We start from the raw sequence: 21,345 nt of genomic DNA on the forward strand, positions 1-21,345 counted from the left end.
AATCAGTAAGAAATGCCATCTGATTTCAGGATTTAGACCGACTCTGGAAAGCACAGAGTAACTCATTCGTTTTCTCCTGCAAAAAGGGAGTCTTACCTTATTGAGTAAGGCGATGGGCTGTGGGGCAGACGCATCCTGCAGCGGAGTGGGGGATCATGGCATGCAGGTTTTCTGCTTCGAGGCCACTCGAGGCAGCTGAGGGAGCCACCACGACCTGGCAGCCCTTTTGAGGGCGGCTGATGAGGCTTGGGATGGGGTAGGAGCACAGGAGTTTTGTGGTTTTTTTTTTTTTTTTGATCATGGGGAGGTTTAACTCAGCACCTGGCCTGATGGCTGCCAATGGGTCCCACCTGTCTCAAAGAGGGAAATGAATTCTAGCCCAGGAGCTGGCAGGGCTCATTGAGAGGGCTTTAAACTATGTATGAAGGGGGACGGGGATGGAATGAGGCTCGATGAAGATAAGGCTAGGGGAGCAATGCCAGGGTTGGGAGCGAGGGCAATGGAGCAACTGAAGTGCAGCTACACCAATGCAGGCAACACAGGCAAAAAACAGGATCTCACACCGAATACATCTGAAGGAGCAAAAAGCAAACCCTATGTTCTGGAGTAAGATAACTCGTAATGAAGGGTGATACACTGTGTTATAGTCCTGGTTTTAAACAGGTAGGTTCCAGGTATCTTTCTCAAGCACTGAATGTAAACGCAAACTCAAATAACTTCCCGAATCAGCACAGAAATTCTAAATAAATTTCCACATTAGCCGAAGTAATGTTCTGCATTTAGCATTACACCTTGAGTATCACAGTTGTGAATGAAGGACTTGAGCAAAATGCACAAGGAAAAACATCAGTGCAGAGTATTCCGCACAAAATCTGTCAGCACAAGAGCTGCAGTCACTGAAACTTCACCTGCAACGACGGTTTGTTCCTGCACCCAAGCAGGTTCCTTGCTGCAGTTGTCCCAGCTCAACACTTCCCTTTTTGGTACTGCTGTGCCTCTAACGCTGCCTGGGTTTGGGGTTTGCAAAGTCTTACTAGGGAGACCTGGTGAAGGGGAAACGTAGGAACAATCTGACAGCACACAGGCAGTACTGAAAAAAGAGCAGCTACCCGTCAAATATATTGGAGAGGAGGAGGATTGCATCCTGTTATGATGGAAGGATACGGAGAGGTTTTCTCCAGATGTCAGGTGGGCTGTTGAAATGATGAGTGCTGGTCGGGCACTGTGTTGTAAATGATGTTGAGGCATCAAGAGATTGTCTACATCGCACAGTGCTTCATAAGCTGCAAGAACGAACCAGGGCTAATTAGTTCAAGTGAACTATTAACAACTATACGCTGGCACCCTTGCGTACACAGAACTCTGCTGTGAAGACATACAAGTTCATTCATCACTCACTCAGGTATCTCTGGAGCCTTGAATAAAGGTCTTATTATTAAAATTCCTGTGCTTGATCTTGACTGAAAGGCCAGGCAGACAATTAGAGTATTTACTGTTGCAGTCTTCTGTCAAAGTGAAACAAAGGTGATAATCACAAGGTACTTGGCTCTAAGTCAGATTCCTGTCTTCCTTTTGTTTTAAATTCTACCTTAAATACAAAAACGCAGTTCTCCCGATCCTGCCATTTGTAACTTCTTTGTAACTTCTCTGCACTTGTTTTGCCCTGTCCTTCATGAACTTCTTCCCTCTACTCCATTTCCCCCATCTTAGCCACACACACCTCTTACCTATTTAAATCTAAAGCCTTGAGAATGGTTCTTAAGCGCTGGCAACACATTAACACAGCTCCATCCTGTTCTCAAAATCCAAGTGCTTCTTCTGTAACAAGTAATATTTCTCCTTTTCTGTGAATTTGTCTTTAAAAAGATGTCACTTAAAAAGAAGATGGAGCTGTTTTCTCTAGCATTTTCAAGGCATATACGCAACAATCCTGCTCACCTCAGTTAAAAAAAAAAAAGCGTAATTGCCAGCCTTAAAGCCATAATTTGCATTAAAGTTGTGGAGTAAACCTCTTATGCATGCAGCGCCATATGGGTAGCCACAGCAGTTGTGTCTCCTTCTAAGTGGGCAGGGAAAAATATTGCTGAACATATGCATCACTGTTGACCATCCCTGAACAGAACTTCTCTGATTAGATTTGGGAACTGGCAAGGAATTGACTTTATCTATGGACTCCATTTCCTGGATAATGTTATTAATTTATTCATTAAAATGTTATCAAATTATTGAAAAGAAATCTCCATCCTGAGTGTTAGATAACAGCAGCTCTGCTTCCCATCTCAACGGTACATTCACTTTAACAGGACTTTTAACTAGCAATATTGTTTAGTGATTTTATTATTACCATTATTCAACTCAGCCAAGCTTTTTTTTTTCTTTGCACTCTGTTTACACTTTTTAATGAGGTTTTAATCTTCCCTGACATGTTTATTCAGGTTATTTGTTTTACAAAAGGAAAGGGCCTTAAGTATAACTGAGGAAATCAATGCTTTTTTCAACCTGGGTCCAAATCTCCTTTTCAAATATTCCTCAGCCTTGGCAATAATAATAACAATAATAATAACCACATGGGTTTTGGAGAATGTAAGCAAGAAGGTTAGGGGTTTTTATATTAATCCAAGTAGAATTCAAATTCTTACGGCAGAGCTGTGAATTCTACAAACCCCCAGAAGAATAACTGATTGCAAAATTTGCAAAATTAACTTGAGCCTTCAGAGATTCACAGATAAATTTTTAAAGTATTTTTAAATAAAAATGCATGCAGTAGCACGGCAAACCTTAAGCTAGCATTGGTCACAGTAAATCAGCATTCCCTTAAAATCGAGCAATGTGTGTTCTTCTCCATTATGTTCTTACAAACGTTTGCATATCTTTCTTGGGTTTGGTTTTATAGGGATCAGCACACTGGGCACATGTTGGATGGATAGCCTGAAAAATCCAACCACACGAGCAGCAAGCCTGAGTGGCTGGATTTTACATGAAATAACCTGGTATCATCAGTTGTGGATTACTAGCTCTAAAAAATTCAGCTCTTTGGCTGAAGTTTCTCATGTAGGAACAAAGGTCTACATCCATGTAAAGCCATCCGAACTCTGAAAACGAGGCAGACATACTTAGGCCTCGAACTTACTGAAGTTTCTGGTGAATTCTACCCTTACACAGTATAACAGGCAAAAAGCTGAGAACACAGAGTGACTGGAGGGCTGTCGCCAGTATTTGCTGAATCAGCTCTCCTTGGATGAGCTCTTGCTACTGTCCTTATTCTGCAAGCACTTTCCACACTATGGAGATGGAGGAGGTCCCAGCAAATTCCTTCCACAGGGATGAAAATGCAGCACGGTGGTTAATTACATTCAGCTGAAACATCCAAGGACTATGCCCATTACCCTGTTTTTATCAGCATTATAAGGTTCAATGCAAGAGCAGGTTCCAAGCAAGTCCCTTGCTTCAGACCTGCCACAGTCCCTTTGCAATAAGGGTGCCAAAAATTAAGAATTTAAATAACTTACTTACAGTGACTTCTACGAAGAACTTCTATCCTGTAGTACTTGTCATGCTGAATACACACATTATTACCTTATATGTAAGATAGCTAATAAGATGTTTTCCATTTAATTTTCTGAGCAGCAGAAGTATTTAAAGAACATTAATGTAGTCAGACTTAATTTACTCCTTTTTTCCCCATGACTTGCGATCATTTTTCACCATCCTCATGCTAGTTAGCTATTATTTTGTAAATGAATGACTTCATTTAATTTAGTTTCAGATTTAATTGTTCCTTATTGGAAATGTCAGCTTTCACAGTTCATTAATAAGGGCACTGGTGGAAAGAAAGCAAGAAAAGAAGTGGGGATAGGGAGAAATAAACTTATCTTGCAAGTTATGAAGAGCTTTAGTTAATGTTATGTCCGCATTTTTGTTCTAAGTCCCTCTTGAACCTTGGTCTCTGGATTAAAATTACTGGGGATACTTGCTGGAATTCAACAGACCAGCTTCTCTGGCAGATGCTGCTTGCTGACAAAGATATACAATACAATCCTTGAACTGCTAAGGCTCTCCTCCCAGATTAGTTGGCAGAAGAACTGTGAGGTGGCAATCAGCCACCTTCCTGTGGCAGTGGTTTAAATATTCAGATGGAAAAATGGTTCTTCTAAAGAGGGCCAAACAATATTCTGAAAATCTGAGCAAAGGTGCAAAAGGGAGATTTCCTGGGTAACAGGCATTTTGGAATACCTTTGGAAAATCTGTGGAGCATTTGCAGATCTGGTCAAGGCACAGAATCCCACAGCATCAGACGATCCACTGATGTTTACTGGATGCTGATTGCCTGGACTGGTGGCTACAGACTGCTGAATGCTAACAACCTTCTTTAATAAAGAAGCATTATCTTTAATCTCTTCCACCTCCATTACACATGTGAAAATGTGAACAAAAACTAACTCCCTGTCTTCATGTAGCAATAACAAACCCATTAACCCATGCCATTAAATACTACTGTGCTGAATGAATTCCTGTAGGTAGTCCAAAATTACCATTTGGGAGATTTAAGTGTATTTATACAATATAGATATGAAATAAATAATAAAGACACACTATTTCTTTCTTTGGCAAGTGGTATGGGACTGAAATGACTGTTTTCACAGTTTTGTCTTCCGTGGTGACTTTAGAGTGTCTTTGAAGTTTTACAGAGCCAAAGTGTCTTTTTAAAGCGGTGAAACACAAACACTTGTGAGAATCACTGAGACGTAAGAATATCATATTCATCCACTAATTGGAACACTTTAAAAGTTTAAGTTTGATCAAAATTTGTCACTCAACTACTGGCTAATATTCATAAAATGGATTACTGGCAGAGGAAAAAAAAACACAAGAATAATCTATGAAATCTTTATGACATAATCAAGACTAGTAGTTAAAACTGATATATAAATCCAGCAGCATAACACTGCAGTAATACATTATAAAGGGAATGCATCTTGCAATCCGTCCTGTATTTTGGATACTTTCTCTGTAAAATGCTTTCTAAGCTCATTTAGCTCAATTAGCATTTATGAAACACTTTCTATGAAATGGCTTTGACTTTGTGTTATTGGTCTGCCTTATGCTGCTTGCACATGCTTAAATGAAAGGTTCCCTACAGCTTTTTTTGGGGAAAAAATGCAATTTCATTTCTTAAACAAGTAAATAGTGCATAGAGAATTGTGTAAGAAAAAATGATAAAATTAGAAATAGGCTATATAGTTATGCAGAGCCTCCAAAAAAAGACAATAGCTGAAAGAAAACAGAGCTTTTGAATGCAGAATTTATTACACATCAAAAGAAGCAAAATTGGCTCTATTTACCATGTATGGGAAGAGAAGGAAGATACTGTACACTGCACATCGCAGAAGATACTAACAGCTTAACTGAAACCATGAAAACGATCTCCACTAATTTTCAGGTGTGTTGGGTAAGAGCTGTATGCTTCCACCCACCCCTAGATTTGCCACAGACTGGCCCTGCAAAGCATTTAGCATCCCACCTACATTCAGCAGATCAGCTGAGCGGATGCTTCATTTTAAGCAGCCGAGAAGTCCCTTTCAAGAGAAAAAACTTACTTTTGAGGACACCGCCAAGCTGGACCGCTGGCTTTGATCTTGGTAAGAGGACCTGATTTCCAGAGACGCAAACCACGTCCTGCTTCCATTTAGTTCAAGGGGGGCCAAGAGGGAGAGAAAGAAACCACACACGCAGGAGGTTACGACCTCAGTTTCCCCACGTATACAACAGCGGACTAATTTTACACAATAGGGGTATTGACAGGTATTCAAGCCAGAGTTTCAAAACGACACTCAGATTTTAAGAAGAAAACTATGATATAAATGAAATATATTGTCGTAATAAACACTCAACTACACAAACTATAATCATCTTCCTTTTTACTTCCAAAACAGCAAAGGTAAATGTAATACAAACACTTATCAAGGTGAAATTACCCCGTCTTAGAGAGACCATGAACGGAAAATTCTAACACGGTATTTTCTTGGATGAAAGCTCCCATGCAAGTGTAAATTATTATCATTAAAATAATGAATTCTTTGCCCGGTTTAAGCTTTGCAGCTCACTCTGGAATTGAAAAGTGCTCCCTGCTCAATGAAACTCTGGGGGGTACTGTAAATTTTCCACAGCATTGGGTTTTCAACTACATTCTACGGACTCATATGATCAGGAGGCAAAACCGCATTAAAAAATACTTGTGAGTAAGCACCCAGAGCAGTTGTCTTTCAGCTATAATTTCTGGATAATGTGGATGTTGGTCAGTACTGCAGAGCATTTTCAATACTAGCTCACTGGTTCAAACCTGGGTCGGGCAGGATGCTTAGAGGAAGAGAGCTCCTGGATATCCTGTACCAGGTACCATTGTCTTGGGCAATTCCCCAGCTGACATACTGATATATAAAAAAAAGCCACCAGAGTATTTCGCCCATTTAGACAACTCTCATCATTCTCAGCAGAGAAACAGAGAATTAAAGCAAGCTCTGAGCTGGAACTGACCTCTCAACACCGAAACTGCTCCCTCTGATGCCAAGGTTGAGGCAGGTTGTGCAGCACCACATTTACATGCTCACTTGACCCTTGCCAGCATCAAAAATGCTAGAGAACTACAAGAGAACAGTGTAGATTCATTTTCACATGCTGCCTCTACCCAGAGCAGAAGGAAAAGTTTTTAACCTAACTTTTCAATAGAAAAAAAAATTCAATGAATCAAGTTGTTTCCAGCTAATTAGAAACTTTAATCCTTCCAGTATGTATCAAGATTATTTTCTAAAACAAAGAAAAGGACAGAGCGACATACAGCAAAACATTTTTGTCATAAAAAAAAAAATCTGAAGTATTCCTTGGCCATTTTGTTTTGGGGAGAAATTAAAATTCAGAATCTCAGGATGAAGATTCCCTTTCTTTTCCAGATCTATTTCTAGATGTTCAGTTCACTCTTCAGTAGTTTTGCAGCACTACGCATCTTGTGCCCAGACTTTGGAGATTGTGCAGGTAACGAGGACTTGCTGATTTCAGTTGCATTTGGGGCTAATACATATGAAATAAGGCCTAGACTATCTAAGCTGCACACACAGTATTCAAAATTAAAAGGCCACCTTTGACCACCTCTAAATTTACTTTATGAATTATTATTCATGAAAAAGAGGCTTTATGACTAGCTTATCAATGATAAACAGATTGTATTAGCATAGTGGCAGCATCAGTAGCAGTCCATCTAGATAAGTTATTAGATGCGAGTATAACCTACAGCTCTGAGCAATGTCTTCACTGATTCGATCCCTTAATTACAGCAATCAATTGACATTAATATGGCAATTCTATGACCTACTTTGTAAAGAGGTCAGACAAAATGATTGAATGATCTCTTTGAGTCTTCAAACCCATAAATAACCATTTATTAAGATATCTAATAAGCATGTATTAGCTAGATTGAGCATAGAGAAGCCAAGCCATCTGAATCAAGTTGAACAACAACTTGAAGTTTGATCTTTCACTGCCCCAGAAGTGCCTGGACCAACATGCTGCTTAGGGGATGGAAAGCGGTCCAGTTTCTGTGTTTGTCTCTGCCCTCCCATAGCCTCCAGCTTTACGAGTTCATAAATGCTTTGTCTTCATGTGCAAACTTTTAGCAAGTCTCAAAAACATTCCTAGGAATGAAAATCGATGGTCTGTTCACCTTTGTATTAATCCTCTAGAGCCTATTCATAAATGAATTTTGAATGCAAATTTTATTAGGAGGGTTTAGGAAAGTTCTTTCAGTATTTAGAACAACTTCCTTGTCCATCTTACATGTCACATTTACCAACTTAATTAATTTACGTAACGCTATTTAGTGAGAGACTCTTCCACACTTCTCCCAGTCACTTGTCTCTTCTGGTGGCTCCTGAGCCATCGATCACGCCTGAAGTGCAATGCAACGCTTTCATGCATGGTAGGGTGAGTGTTGCAAACTTTGCCTAAGAAACGTTCTGTTGTTTACTGTTTATGGAGGAATGTATCGCTGTTCACTAATGTTCTCTGATATAGTTTGATTGCTTTGTGTGCAGAAAACAATAAAAAAGATAATTACAAATAAACAAAGGAAAGCAAGCGAAGATAGACCCTGTACTATCGACATAAAATTGTGAACTGAAAGCATCAACGTAACAGAAGCTGCTAAAGACATTTTAGATGCTGTTTTGGTGCTATAAAAGATTTCCCACAAACAAAAGGTGCAGTCTACTGAACTCATGTACCTCCAGATTTTTGGTAGACTGAAGGAGCCCCACAAAAGAGAAGATACGACGCTATTCAAAAGATAATGACCATTATTTCCACTGCTCATCTCAAGCATCAGTCTACAACTTCCTCGTAAGGGGGTGTCGAGAGGCAGGAGACCTTTTCTCCATTAACACCAGTGACAGGACCTGCGGGAACGGGGTTAAGCTGAGGCAGGGGAAATTTAGGCTCGACATCAGGAGGGGGTTCTTCACAGAGAGGGTGGTTGCACACTGGAACAGGCTCCCCAGGGAAGTGGTCACTGCACCGAGCCTGTCTGAATTTAAGAAGAGATTGGACTGTGCACTTAGTCACATGGTCTGAACTTTTGGGTAGACCTGTGCGGTATCAAGAGTTGGACTTGATGATCCTTAAGGGTCCCTTCCAACTCAGGATATTCTATGATTCTATGATTCTATGATTACTTGTAGTAATTAGAAGAAATACCACGCTTGACTGGCAAGTCATCTCCTTGACCCAAGTCAACTGTTATACTTTCAACAAAGCTACTGCTGAGTATTTCATCCTGACTTCCTATTTCTGCTGATATAACATACCTGTTGCACACATTCATCTGCCTATTTGCAAGTATTCTGCCCTACCATTGCACCAGGTGGGCTTGCTAACGTTTCACCATTTGCCTGAGACTTCTCAACCACAGCAGATGTTTTTGCATTCTGCCCAGCTCTGTTACGTGCACAGCTCATTCCTCCATCTGGGATTAGAATATGCAAAGCTGACTCCACATCCAGAAAAAAGAAATGTACTGCATACATACCACTTTCCCCCATGTTCAGAGCTGCATGTGTCCTAAGGCTGGGAGACGTGCTGGGTAATCCTCTTGAGACTTCTGATCTGAAAAGAGCGGGCTCTGCAGGATGCGAGAGAAAGCCTGGGGCCAAAAAACAAGGACAACATCAACTAGATACTCTTGGAAGCAAGAGAGTTGCAGATTAACACAGGTTTCCAACCTCCCCCTCACCTCAACATACCTCTAACAAGAAACCAGACTATAGAAGGAGCTTGGAGCCCACCTGCTTGCACCCCTCTGCTTTCCCAGCTACCCAACTTCCTTGCACTCGTTCATGCAGCAGCTGCTTTTACGCCATTTGAAAAAAATCCTGTCTCAATGTTACTGTATTCTGGAAACTTAGCAAGAGAATATCCCTCGGCATCCAAAAAATGGCAGGCAGAACTAATATGAAAGCCAAGCAAAGAAAATAGGACAGGTGAAAGTCATTCCAGGAAGTCTAAAATGTGTTTTCCAATGATTAGCTAAAAAAAAAATAAAAAATAAAAAATTGATTGCTAGCCTGCAGATGTTCCTGAGCAATTCAGAAATAGGAAGAGCAAGTCTTTTGTGCGTACTATTCAAACTGCTGTATCTGGCTTTCAGCAAGTTAGGTGCTTCCATCCACCATCAGAGTTATTTTCCTCCCCGAATGCTGACCAGATGGACAGTTTCTGTGTGGCTGCAGTGTGTGTGAGGGGGTGGGGGGCAAAGGGAGAGCATGGCAATTATCAGAATGTGTGAAACTTCACCACTACCGCTGCAATAAAATGACTGGAATAATATCAAATTTATATTCCATGCACACATATTTCATATGCATACACCATTATAACTGCCTGGGAGAAAAAGTCAGTTATTTTCTTTTTCTAAATCCTTTTTCCTTATCGGCTATAAAATGTTACAATAAAAATATAATAATCTCAGGGGTGAACTGAAGTCCCAGAAGGTGCTTGTCGAGGAGAAAACTAATTGTTAGCCAGAGCTGATTAAATAGCAATATTTTCACACAGCCTGAAATGATGGCTAAGAAATCATCCAGGAGATGTTAGCCTCAGTATTCTTAACTTGTCATGAACGGTTAATTTGCTCAGAAATACATTCTAAAGCCGGTGATGCCACATCTCCCCCCCCAGCCATACTAATTGTTTATTAGCATACAAAAGAACCAATGACCTTTCAAATGGCATGCTTATTGTCCCTGGTAGGCAGAAGAAATGAGCCTTGGCACAGCAAACGTTGCTTGGTTCCTTTTCATTTTTAGGAAAGTAACCTTTTAGGCAATGAACTCTTCATCAATAGTATTTCACATTCTGTATTTAATAATCAGGGAAGGGAAAACAACTGTGTTATTTTGCTGTTTTATCTAGGATTCAAAATTTAACGAAAAGAAACAAGGTTATTTTTAAGTGTTACTTAATCGTTGTATAGGTGGAAATATTTGGGGGATTTAAAAGCACACTACAAAGTTTTGAAGTGTTCCATATCAAGCACTAGACCTATATATTTACGTGTAAGCTTTTGAAAGGTGCTCGGAACTCAGGCAATTTTTTTCACAGTATTACATTACTCCTCCACTCAGCATTGTATCTGATTGAGGAGCCCGAGTCTCATCTTCAAAAGCCATTTAAAAGTCTAGGACACTCAGTTCCGTTGCGTTTCACCATGGATTAGATTCGTAAATCACAAAACCACAGAACAGTCGCGGTTTGGAAGTGACCTCTGGAAGTTGTCCAGTCCAAATCCCTGCACAAGGCAGGATGAGCTACAGCAGGCTGCCCATGGCCATGTCCAGTCGGGTTTTAAATGTCTCCAGGGATGGAGACTCCACAGCCCACCTAGGAAAGCCCCAGTGTTTGGTGACTTTCACAATAAAGAAGTTTTTTCTCATGTTTAAACTGAATTTCCAGTATTTCAATTTGTGTCCAGTGCCTCTTGTCCTGTGACTGGCTACCACTCAGAAGAGTCCGGCTCCAGCATTTTTACTCTCTCTCATCAGGCAACATGCTGATAAAATTCCCCCGAGCCTTCTCTTCTTGAGGCTAAACAGTCCCAGCCGCTTTCAGAGAGCTAGCACTAGTCACTTCCCAAAGCAGGAGACATCAAAGTCCAAAAACAGATCTTTGAAGGAAGTTTACTTGCCCATGGGCATCTTACATCACAAGAACAGAGAAACCCACTGAGAAATTGGTTCCAACCAGACCATCTTAGGAACGCTGTGAAGTTCAGAGTACGTGCACCATATTACTTATTAAGCTGGGCACAACACCGCATGAACAGTGCTGTTCCACCTGTAGATCTGAGTTGGCATTACTCACCCATGCTTGTGCTCCTTGAAGACTTGCCAACCTGGGTTAGCAAGAGCTCAAGAATCTGTCCTGTGTTCCCCTGCATCGTGCATGTTTGTGGAAATTAGCAGAGGTACATACCTATATATTTGAGTGCACTAGTGGAGGACAAGCCTCATTTTTCTGGGATGGACTAACATCACACAATTTAATTTTCATAGAACTTTTAAACCTGAGCCCCTTTGCTGTAAAACTATTCATTTTCTTCCATCAAATTGAGCTGAACTAACATTCTTAAAAACAACCAGCAAAAGAGAAACAGAACGTTTAAAACGTGTGAAACGTTCTTTGTCTGCTCATCTTTAGGCTGCTTGCTCACAGCATCAGCAGAGAGCTGCTACAGCAGTCAGTCTGTACTGGTAGGGCCCATCTACACGTACATCTGCACACGCACACTCCCACCTCTTTTTACTTTAAAAAAATTTTCACGATATATGATGCTCCTAAGGCTATAAGCTGTTCCCTCCTGCACAGTCTTAAGGTCAGTCTTGCTGCGGGTTCATTACCGTTCCGGGGTAAGAGGTATTAGCAAATTAGCAAAGCAGTTATCAGAAGATACAACCTCCCCACCCCGTAAATGCACATTAATGCAATGATCTGAAGTATCTAGCAGCCATGGGACCACGGAACATGAAAATGGAAGTACTGCGATTCTTTAGTATACGCGGTACCGAATTCTACAAGAACCAGCTTGTTAGACCAAAATGGTCCAGAAGACTTTAGGGGTCCTAGATGAGATGTTTTGTATCCTAAAGAAATAAATTCTTAGGCTCCAATCTGCATGGTTGGCTTATCAAGCATATCTGGAAAGCTGTCTTAAAGGACAGACCTCTGAAAGACCCTGAACCTGCTCCTCTGGCCGTAAGCATGACAAGACACGACACAGAATGGTTAACACATCTTTTAGCTAAGTGGACATAATGAAAATGATGATGTGACTTTATCCTGTTTATTCTATAACAAGCGGATATTGAGGCTTGGTTGAAGGTATCCACAAGAGAAACAGTTTCCAAGACCTAGGAGAGACCAGGCAATCTGTTAGATATGAGAGTCTTAGTCCATTAAGTTGCTGAGCCAATTCACGATAATGTTATTTAGTGTAGGTTTCCATTTGGACAAAGAGTAAAGAGTTTGATCTGTAACATTTGAAATTGAATTAGCAACCTCTTTGTTTCCCTATTCTCTTTATGACCAGGCCATGTCCGCATTTTGTGCGCATTCTGAATTACAGGAGTCAAGCCATTTGTTGGGAAAAGTGCCACATAAAGCCCTTTTGGAAGTGGATTTTTATTTCATTCAACTCCTTTTCTTCCTGAAGAAGTGATTTTATTATTTTTTTTTTTGCCATTCACTGCTTTTATCCAGCAGCCTCTACTTAAATCTGCTCTGCTTCACCTAGATCCAACTGGATTCCACAGATCTATTTGTATGGCTGATACAGTTTGACCCTTATATGCCTGAAGCCAGGGCTTCAGGATTCATTTGCTTTCTATTGCATTACTTTTCTGGACAGAATAGTAATGGTAGGTTAGGAAAGAAGAGAATAATTTAACAAGGGATTTAAACACCTGCTTAATTACATCTCTGCTGAGGACAGCACTGATTCAAGTGCTTAATTGGGTGTTGTTATTTGAAAATATGGAAGAACTGCATGAAAAGAGCTTTGTAAAAGTACCTGATCGTAAAGTAACATTCACCATTTATTACAATGCTCAGCATTAAAAGCAGGCCTACATTTTGAATCTGTCTAGTGGATTCTCATGCTAAGCTAAGATGGAAGAAAACAGATGCTCCTTACACAGGAGCAAGGATATTTCTGCTTTTGACCACATAGAGATATTTGCCTAGAGTTACCTTATGATTTTCAAACACAGTTTGAGCAGTAAGAAAACTGAAACCTCTTAAAGGTCCAGTAAAAATGCAGTCCATCTGAATAAATACCCACGTGCCCCTCCATCGGGATCAACACCAGGAACAATGCAATTACTGTCCCCTTCCAAACAGGGGAACTCAGTCCCAGAGTTAGCAGAGTTTAAGGACAAGGAACAGAATACAAACATTACTGTGCCTAAACCAATTAGCCCAAAATAAGTCAAGTATTGTATGCTGGCTCTGAAAGCAATGAGTTGTCTCTTCATCAGTTGTTCTCTACTACTTTGACCTCCATATGGACTATCCATCCAATCCCTCTGGCCTCCTAAGCATCAATGTCACTTTTATAACAGAGATGTATATTCCTAAATTAATAAGTACTTTTGAAAGATTTCCCCATGCTCCAGCTAAATTTTAATCAGCGAAGCCTTGGTAAATCTTCCATTTCCACTAATTCTGCAGGACAGAGTTTTAAACAAAATTCTCTGTCATACGTTTTAAATCTGAGATGCTGGAACTGAGGATGTATAAACACGCCAGCATATGTGTTTTCTGGAAACAAACAATTCTAAAAAAACAAATAGATATTGCTTACATGGATACTGGTGTGGGTGTAATAAACTGAAGTAGCAGCTTGTCTAAAAGGTTTAAAGGCTAATAAGAGTGAGATGTCGCTGATGCTGGATAGGGTGAACAATAAAGACTTGTCAGTGACTTTACCTTCCTGAGCGTAAAATGGAATTCACTAAAATGTTTGGAGTTTGTTCCCTTGTGAACATCTTCATTGGATGGGGCTCTGGATCGTATTAACTTGAACCCTCAATTTAAGGCATACTTTCCCCCCTCCTTTGAGGTGTAAGTCCTTAGGGCTCCTGCCAAAACGTATTGCTGGGAGGCATCTGTGAGAAACTGAGCCAACGTACACACACTACAGCTGGGAGAGCAACTGTACAGCCAATTCCTTCAGGGCCCAATTATTTGCCACAAAATTGAAGGGCTGGGATACATTTCTGACTTCAGACACTTCCTAGACCACTTTATTTTTTCTACTGCACTTCAGTAAGAAATGAAGAAAAAACTATTTAGCAATAATGCAGTGGAAGCTCCTTTGCTGAGTTTGAGGCTATTAGTATTCAAATAGAAAACACTGGATATTCATGTAATCATCCTGATTATCCTGAATGACACTACTAAAAGCTAATTTATATTGTCCAAAATCATTTAAAATAATGTCTTCAAAACCACAAATATATTTTTTACATGAGTAATTATTTGAGTACCTGAAATTAGGATTGCTGCCAGAAGGTGATTTAAAAGGAGTCTCTTTTTAAGGGGCAGAGGGGACTGACTTCAGAATTGTTTCAAATACCAAAAACGGCTGGATTTGATCTTTAGAAATGCTAACTCATGCTTCAAGAACCAGCTTTTCTTTTTAACTCCCCAGCTGGAAACTTAATGAATACGTATGAAATATGTCTTACAAATCAGTAGAAAATAAACCCGTATATTAAGCATTTTGGGAAGAGCAGTTGCTGCAGTTTGTTTATATGATGGCTAATAACTGAAGCGAATTCCAACATTTGTGCTAGCATGTGTCCAATTTGTTTACTGCTTTATTAAAAAAAAAAAAAAAACAGAAAGGACAGTCTGGCATGACCTCAAAGGAAAAGGAACCAATTTGCATACTGTGACAGAATAATATCAAAATATAGGGAATCTTAGTTACTCTAATCTAGCAACTCATACAGCAGAAGAAAACTAACCATTGCTATGGTTGAAGTAAGATACATTTGGAAAAAACTTCCTTGAATTACAAACATGATAAAAAAAAAGGAAAAAATAGCTGATACGTCAGATGGGTAATGTGATAAAAAAAAGATTGTGCAAACTCAGTAGAAAACTGAGGTGTCTTTTCACTACTTCTACTGAAGTGTAACTGTGGGCATAAGGAAATGGGTGTAAATTGGTGAGATAATGGGAAGAGCAGAAAGCTGCTCAGAAGACAAACGGGAGCTCAGAGGGAGGAGTGCGATGGGAGACGGTTCTCTCATGGCTCAAATATAGGGGCAGGGCTGTGTTGTGTCTGCAGCAAGATTGTGATTCTTGATACCTTACTTACCCTGTCCATCCTGTTCCTACACCCCTCTGTGGACAAGACATTTCCCTTGGGGCACTCCGCTTGGTCTCTTCTGTGCCGCATTCTTCACATTTTGACTAAAACAGATATAAATGAATTAAATGAACGTCACAAAACTAAGCAAAAAGTGACATAGCTATCTTCAAATAAGAGGTGCCACATATTTGCAATTTAATTAACAGGCATATGTTTGACTAAATTAAAATTCAAAGACACGCATGCCAAAGTCAACTAAGGAGCAAAGGTATGTGTAATAAGAGTTAAAATTATCAGAATTAATCAGCATTGATTTTTAGTTTCCTAAGGTTTGTTATTTTAGGGTATTAAAACGGCAGAAAGAATAGAACTGGTTTGTAACAGAACAGCTGAGAGAAAATAAAAATTCTCTAGTGTCATTCTTACCAGAGGAAAAAAAGAAAGGAAATATCCAAGATCATAAGATTTAATGTTATCAGTGGGAATTCACAACCAATAAAAACAAGAACCCAACCAAGAAACTGGACTGCTTGCTACCAAACCTTAATTTAGCTAAAAAAAGTAATAAATAACATGAAAACAAGAATCATACATACTGTGTACGTAAAGATGAAATCAAATCAGGCTGTGGAAATATAATACTCTATTGTGGGATATCTATCTATGCCGGATTTCAGAAGATTGGAAATCCCATTGAACTAAGAAATCTTTGCTGCTTGCCAGCGGTGTCTTCTGTGGCCAGCTGGCCAGTACCAAAATTGCAGGTTTAATAGCTCACCACACCACTTCAGCGGCTTTATTTCCAATCAGCTTGTGGTGAAAGACATCAGCAGAGGGCTTGCCCTGGCTCATTAAATAAACAACCAAACATGTCAACAAGAAAATTATTTGACGATGGAAAGCACAGTAAGGATTTACATTTTGTGCTGTTAAGTCCTATATTAAGAGCCACGCAGAAGAGCTGGCACAAGGCCTTTTCAAAGCACAGGGACGGGTGTGAAGTTGTAGGATGTTTTACCCCATCTTCCAGCCTCTGGGACAGCCTGAGCGATGGCCAGGAAAGAAGAGAGGAGCCACATTCTGCCCGCTTCGGAAGGAAGCTTCGTCTGTAGTCAGGATGAGCAGGAGCAACCCTTGGGCAATGCTAACAGCAGGGGGATAAGCGCCACCATTTCGCAGCCACTGAGGAGATCGGTTCCGGGGCGGAGGCGTCCCCCCGGGGAGCGGGGGATGGCGGCGGGCAGGGGGAGGGTTTCCTGCATCGAGGCCCCTCGGGGCAGCCGCCAGGCCCCGGCAGCCCTCTCGAAGGAGGCCGACGAGGCTTGGGGGGGAGCCAGGAGCGCCTCCCTCTGTCCTACAAAGGCAGCTCCTCGTGTGTGGGAGTGACCGGGAGCGGGCCCGGTCATGTTTGTGTTGTGGGAAGGGCTTGCTGCTGAAGAAACGGGGTCCGCCCGCCGAGCTTGCGGGTCTGCGGCTGAAAGCCAGGCTAGGGGGGTGCAACCTCCCCAGGCAGGTGCCTCACAGAGTCAAAAAATGGCCAAGGTGGGAAGGGACCTCTGAAGATGGTTTTGTCCAACGCCCCTGCCGAGCAAGTTCACCTAGAGCACCTGGTGCAGGATGGCATCCAGGTGGTTTTGAATCTCTGTATCATGGGTGCAAGTGTGCTCAGCTGGGTGAGCTCTTCATACAGGTGGCTCAGTTGTGAGAGGAGCTCACCAGGCGGCGTAGCAGTCAGGAACCTGAGCAGGAGATTCACAAATGGTGTTTGTTGTATGTTGACACAGTCTGAGCAGCAGCCCTGCCTTAAGTCCAGGGAAGGGGTAGGGAAACAAGCGTGTTTGAAAGACTCACAGGACAAGGGAAAGTGGACCCTTGTCTCTGATCTGAGACAGGAGCCCCCCCCCCTGCCCCTGAAGTGCCCCTGCACAGTAGATATGAGGTTCTAAGGCAGGAGACTCCGGGAGAACTAGTAAAGACCTCAGAAAGACCAACCACAAGGAACTCAGAGAGGCCGGCACCACAAAGCTGGCTCAGTCTCCCAGCCGTACCAAAACCAGTGCCACAAAGAAGGCACGAAGGGTGTTAGTCATAGGAGACTCCTCTATGAACGTGATTCTATGAACATGTCCACTTGAAGATAATATTAAAAAAAAAATCTTCCCATATATACAAAAACAGTGCTTTTCCAGTTGTTTATGCCACATTGCAGCATTTTCCTCTCCTTCACAAGAACTAGTGGTATGTCAACCAAAGGAGAAAGATTAGCCATCAAGGGATTGCTTTTTTTTGTTGTTATTGTTTGTTTTGTTTTTGCCCTGTCAGGTTATAGTAAATTCATTAAGCATATTCAGCACAGAATTATGGCCAGGACACACACACGCAGATGGAGCTTAATATTATATGCACAGGTGAACGTACTCAGTGTTTGATTTTGCATGATCACATTGGAAAACCACATAAAATTGTGTCAATGAGATAATCAGCTCTTTAAAAGAAAATGAGCAATGTTCGTAACTCTATATTCGGAGTCAATATATGCAATGTTGGGAAGAGAAGAGGCATGAAGGTTAAAAACAATTTTTCATCCATTATTAGATTTTCACTTATCACTTCTGATGCATACATGTTATCTTAATTAAACAGTACAATTCAGGGTCAGCTCCCGCAAAACTCCAGGCATGCTAAACCAAAAATGATTTACATTTAGGGTAGTAAAAGTTGCCAAGATGAAAGAATAAAATAGTTCTCGAATGAAGTTTCTGGATTCCTATCTGTATGTATAAACCTGGTGAACAGGTCTCTGAGAAATTCAGGGAGAATACTGGTATTTAGTTTGAAAAATTAAAAACATTCCCTCCTTCCCTGTTCCCTTTTTCTTTCCCACCCATACAAATCCAAGGTCAGAACATTTTGATGTTCACATCCAGTTTGAAATTTTAACTTGTTCCAGCAACAAATGAGGTTTTCTCCTGAATTTTCAAGCATTTTCTGAAAACTCTCCATTATGACAAATAGTAATTGCAGTCATACTGACTGCTCTTTGTTACAGGAACTACAAATTCTAGCAGCAAACCACGCTCAAAAACCTTGCATAAAGCACTAATACTCTTTTCGTACTAATCCAACTCTTTGTTCCATAGTCCAAGATAATGTACGTTCCTTACCATACTTTCTCTGAAGAAAATTTCCCTACGGCTTTCTCATTTCTTTTTCCATGTAACAGATTCTTGTTATGATCTACTGAGGTGTTATGGCAGCTTTTCAGCTTGTAATTTATACACTAAAATTTATCTTGTGTCATTGCATTTTGATGATAGAAGGAGAGGAGGACAAAGAAAAATACGATCATGCAAGTACCAAGCAGCTGTTTTCTACCAGTGTGATACCCACTCACGTGGAAAGGGCAGCGTGGATTTCACTCTCGGATATGGAGGGGCTCTTACACTCCTGTGCAATGAAAGAAGCTCATGGATGCTGAAATACCATTGTTTAGTACCTGGACTGCAGGACATGGATCAGGGACTCTAAATTCTGCTGTGTTTCTGATAAACTGAAAGGCACTGGCTGAGCCACCCAGTCTCTGTGCCTGCACTTCTCCTGGTACTGTTCTCATCCAGTTTGCCTGTTGACAGGCCTGTAGAAGGAACACCCCCCCAAAAACGTATGCACCATGTAACAGTGGTGAAAACATGGCAGCAGGAATAAGTCTGTCTTGGGGTACGTGGGCTAAGGTGACTGTAGGAATGGTGCCTAATTAGCCACAGCCTATCTGCGTCCCTGAAAATACCCTAAAAGTCACGCATCAACTTATATCCTGTCTAAATATGGCCTGTAGATGATGGCAAAAAAAAAAAAAGCCTCAACTGAAAAAAGCAAGTTAATGCTGCAGGTGACTTTTGGCTAAAACGCTGCTGTTATGAGGACATGGGAGACAGTTTAATTTACAATGGAAATGACTGAAGAGAATATCAGCGGATTCATCTGTCACATCTATCAGAACACCAGCTGTATGCATTGCCCAAGGCTATGATGGCATTACTGGTTTGATTTGTTGTTGTTGATTGCTAGCTTCACGTTAATTCATTCTACTGTACTAGAATGTTTCAGGGGCTCATCTGTTATTATTAATATTAATAATCCAAAGCACTTTCATCCAAAGAACTCAAGGCACTTTACAAACATTAATTAAGCTTCACAACACCCCTAGGGGTAAGTAAACTTTTGAGATCTCTTGAAAAGGTCAGAGAGGGCTTGGTTTAAAGCAGCAGCCTTGGTTAAATTCAGCGGACTAAGTAACAGGAGACGTGAGTTCAAGTGCCACTTTTATCACAGATATTCTCCTCAGAGAAGCAACTCCATATCTCTGTGCCTCAGTCTTCCGTCTGAAAGGGGTGGATTAAGGGAAAGCTTTAGCTTACAGAACCTGTTGGGAGGACAAGCTGGCAAATTATTAGGAGAAACCGCAGATACTGAAAACACTAGGCTCGCAAGCAGAAAGATTGATAGGTGTCTTCAAAGTGATATCTGGCACTTCTCTTTTAAACCGTGGGCTTGAAGTGCTCCATAAATTCCATAGGAGCCTACAGTACCCTCAGGTACAAAAGAATGGGATCCAAAGGCCAGGAAAATGGAGGCCTTTAAAACCTCAAGCAAGGATCGTTGCTGAGATGCTCCCAGTGTGACTGCCGCTTCCTTCCCTGGGGAACGGCCATTTGGTGGCCAAGCCCTGCCCAGACACCTGGCTTCTCGCGGAAGAGTAAATGAAAACAAAGCCTTCAGAGCAAGAGAAAAAAAAAAAAAAAACACGACTGTGAGACCCTCACTGCTCCAACAGAGATTCTCAGGGAGATCACCGCGGTGGACTTGACCAGAAGAAATGCTACCAGCTACGTTACATCACCAAATGGACAAGCAGACTCTCCCCCTCTTTAAAATCCATGACACTATGCCAAATGAGAAAGTCCTTATCTCTTCCAGAACTAAAATACAAAGCCCATCTTTTCCACTTGCTCTATGAGCAATAATTCCCCTAAATGCAACTGCCTTCTCTTCATTTAGCTTTGCCTTCTTGGATTTTTTATCGCTTGTCTAAAGCAAACAACCTGTCCATTCTCATCATCAGTATTTCAGGGAAAGAGATTTTACTTTTGATGGGAAGAGCTCAGATCCTAGGGCGATGGGCAGTGAGATAAAAACTGAGGTAAGTGCATGCTAAGTGCCATAGAATCCATTAGGGGAGGAAACACTGAATGACTACAAATAACTTTTTAGTATTTCCTTATTCCAGGAAAAATCTCTGATGTCTAGAATGTGAGAGATCACATGGGTCAGTTAATTAAAAGAGAGATCTGGGAAAGTTGCAGCAGCAAAATGTACATTTCTGAAACCAACATTGCACCCCCCCCTCCAAAAACAAACAAACAAAAACCAACAATAACTAAATGAAACTATTTTCCAGGGGTCCAACAGGAAACCTTGACTTGGGAAAAATGGCTTCGCTGACTTCAGTGAAATTTCTATTTGATTTATTTGAGAATCCTCTTTCTGTCTCCCTGTCATTTTTAGAATTCATAGGAATGTTTGCTGCACAGCACAAAGGCTGGGCATTTGCTGCTATACTGGTAGGGACTCTCAAAGAATTTTATGAGCTTGCAAAATATTTTTCCTAACATAAAAGAAGAAAAAAATTCTCATAACACTCATATGAAGAACATAACCCCACTTACTATTCTTACAGAGATGAGTAAACCAGGCTGTACAGTTCCTGAACCTAGAGCATTCTGTCAGTGCCCAAGATGGTCAGCTAATGCTTCTCGTATTGTCACAAATATGTTGTTGCAATTTATTAGTCTTTTGAAAATAGCATTTCTTTAAATATATTGCAAAATTGGTCACGCAGAAGTGGTTAGTTGCTCTTGAGATAGCGA

The 21,345-nt window shown here is 40.9% G+C and overlaps 1 protein-coding gene across 10 annotated transcripts in view; it reads right to left on the minus strand.

Annotated features, from left to right (window-relative positions):
- LRRTM4 (leucine rich repeat transmembrane neuronal 4) overlaps positions 1-18,490 on the minus strand; it is a 328,498-nt gene extending 310,008 nt beyond the window's left edge. The window contains exons 1-6 of one of the 10 annotated variants that reach the window (XR_014575521.1): positions 16,015-18,468; positions 15,425-15,519; positions 9,074-9,187; positions 6,535-8,572; positions 5,598-5,676; positions 97-1,043 (exon numbers count right to left, since the gene is read on the minus strand). The gene's annotated coding sequence lies outside the window, so the exon portion shown is untranslated. The other 9 variants (XR_014575522.1, XR_014575524.1, XR_014575525.1 and 6 more) reach the window with 9 other exon arrangements.
- Between the last annotated feature and the right edge of the window lie 2,855 nt (positions 18,491-21,345).

This window comes from Anser anser, assembly GCF_964211835.1.
Source record: "Anser anser genome assembly, chromosome: 26".
In the NCBI taxonomy this organism is placed as follows: domain Eukaryota; kingdom Metazoa; phylum Chordata; class Aves; order Anseriformes; family Anatidae; genus Anser; species Anser anser.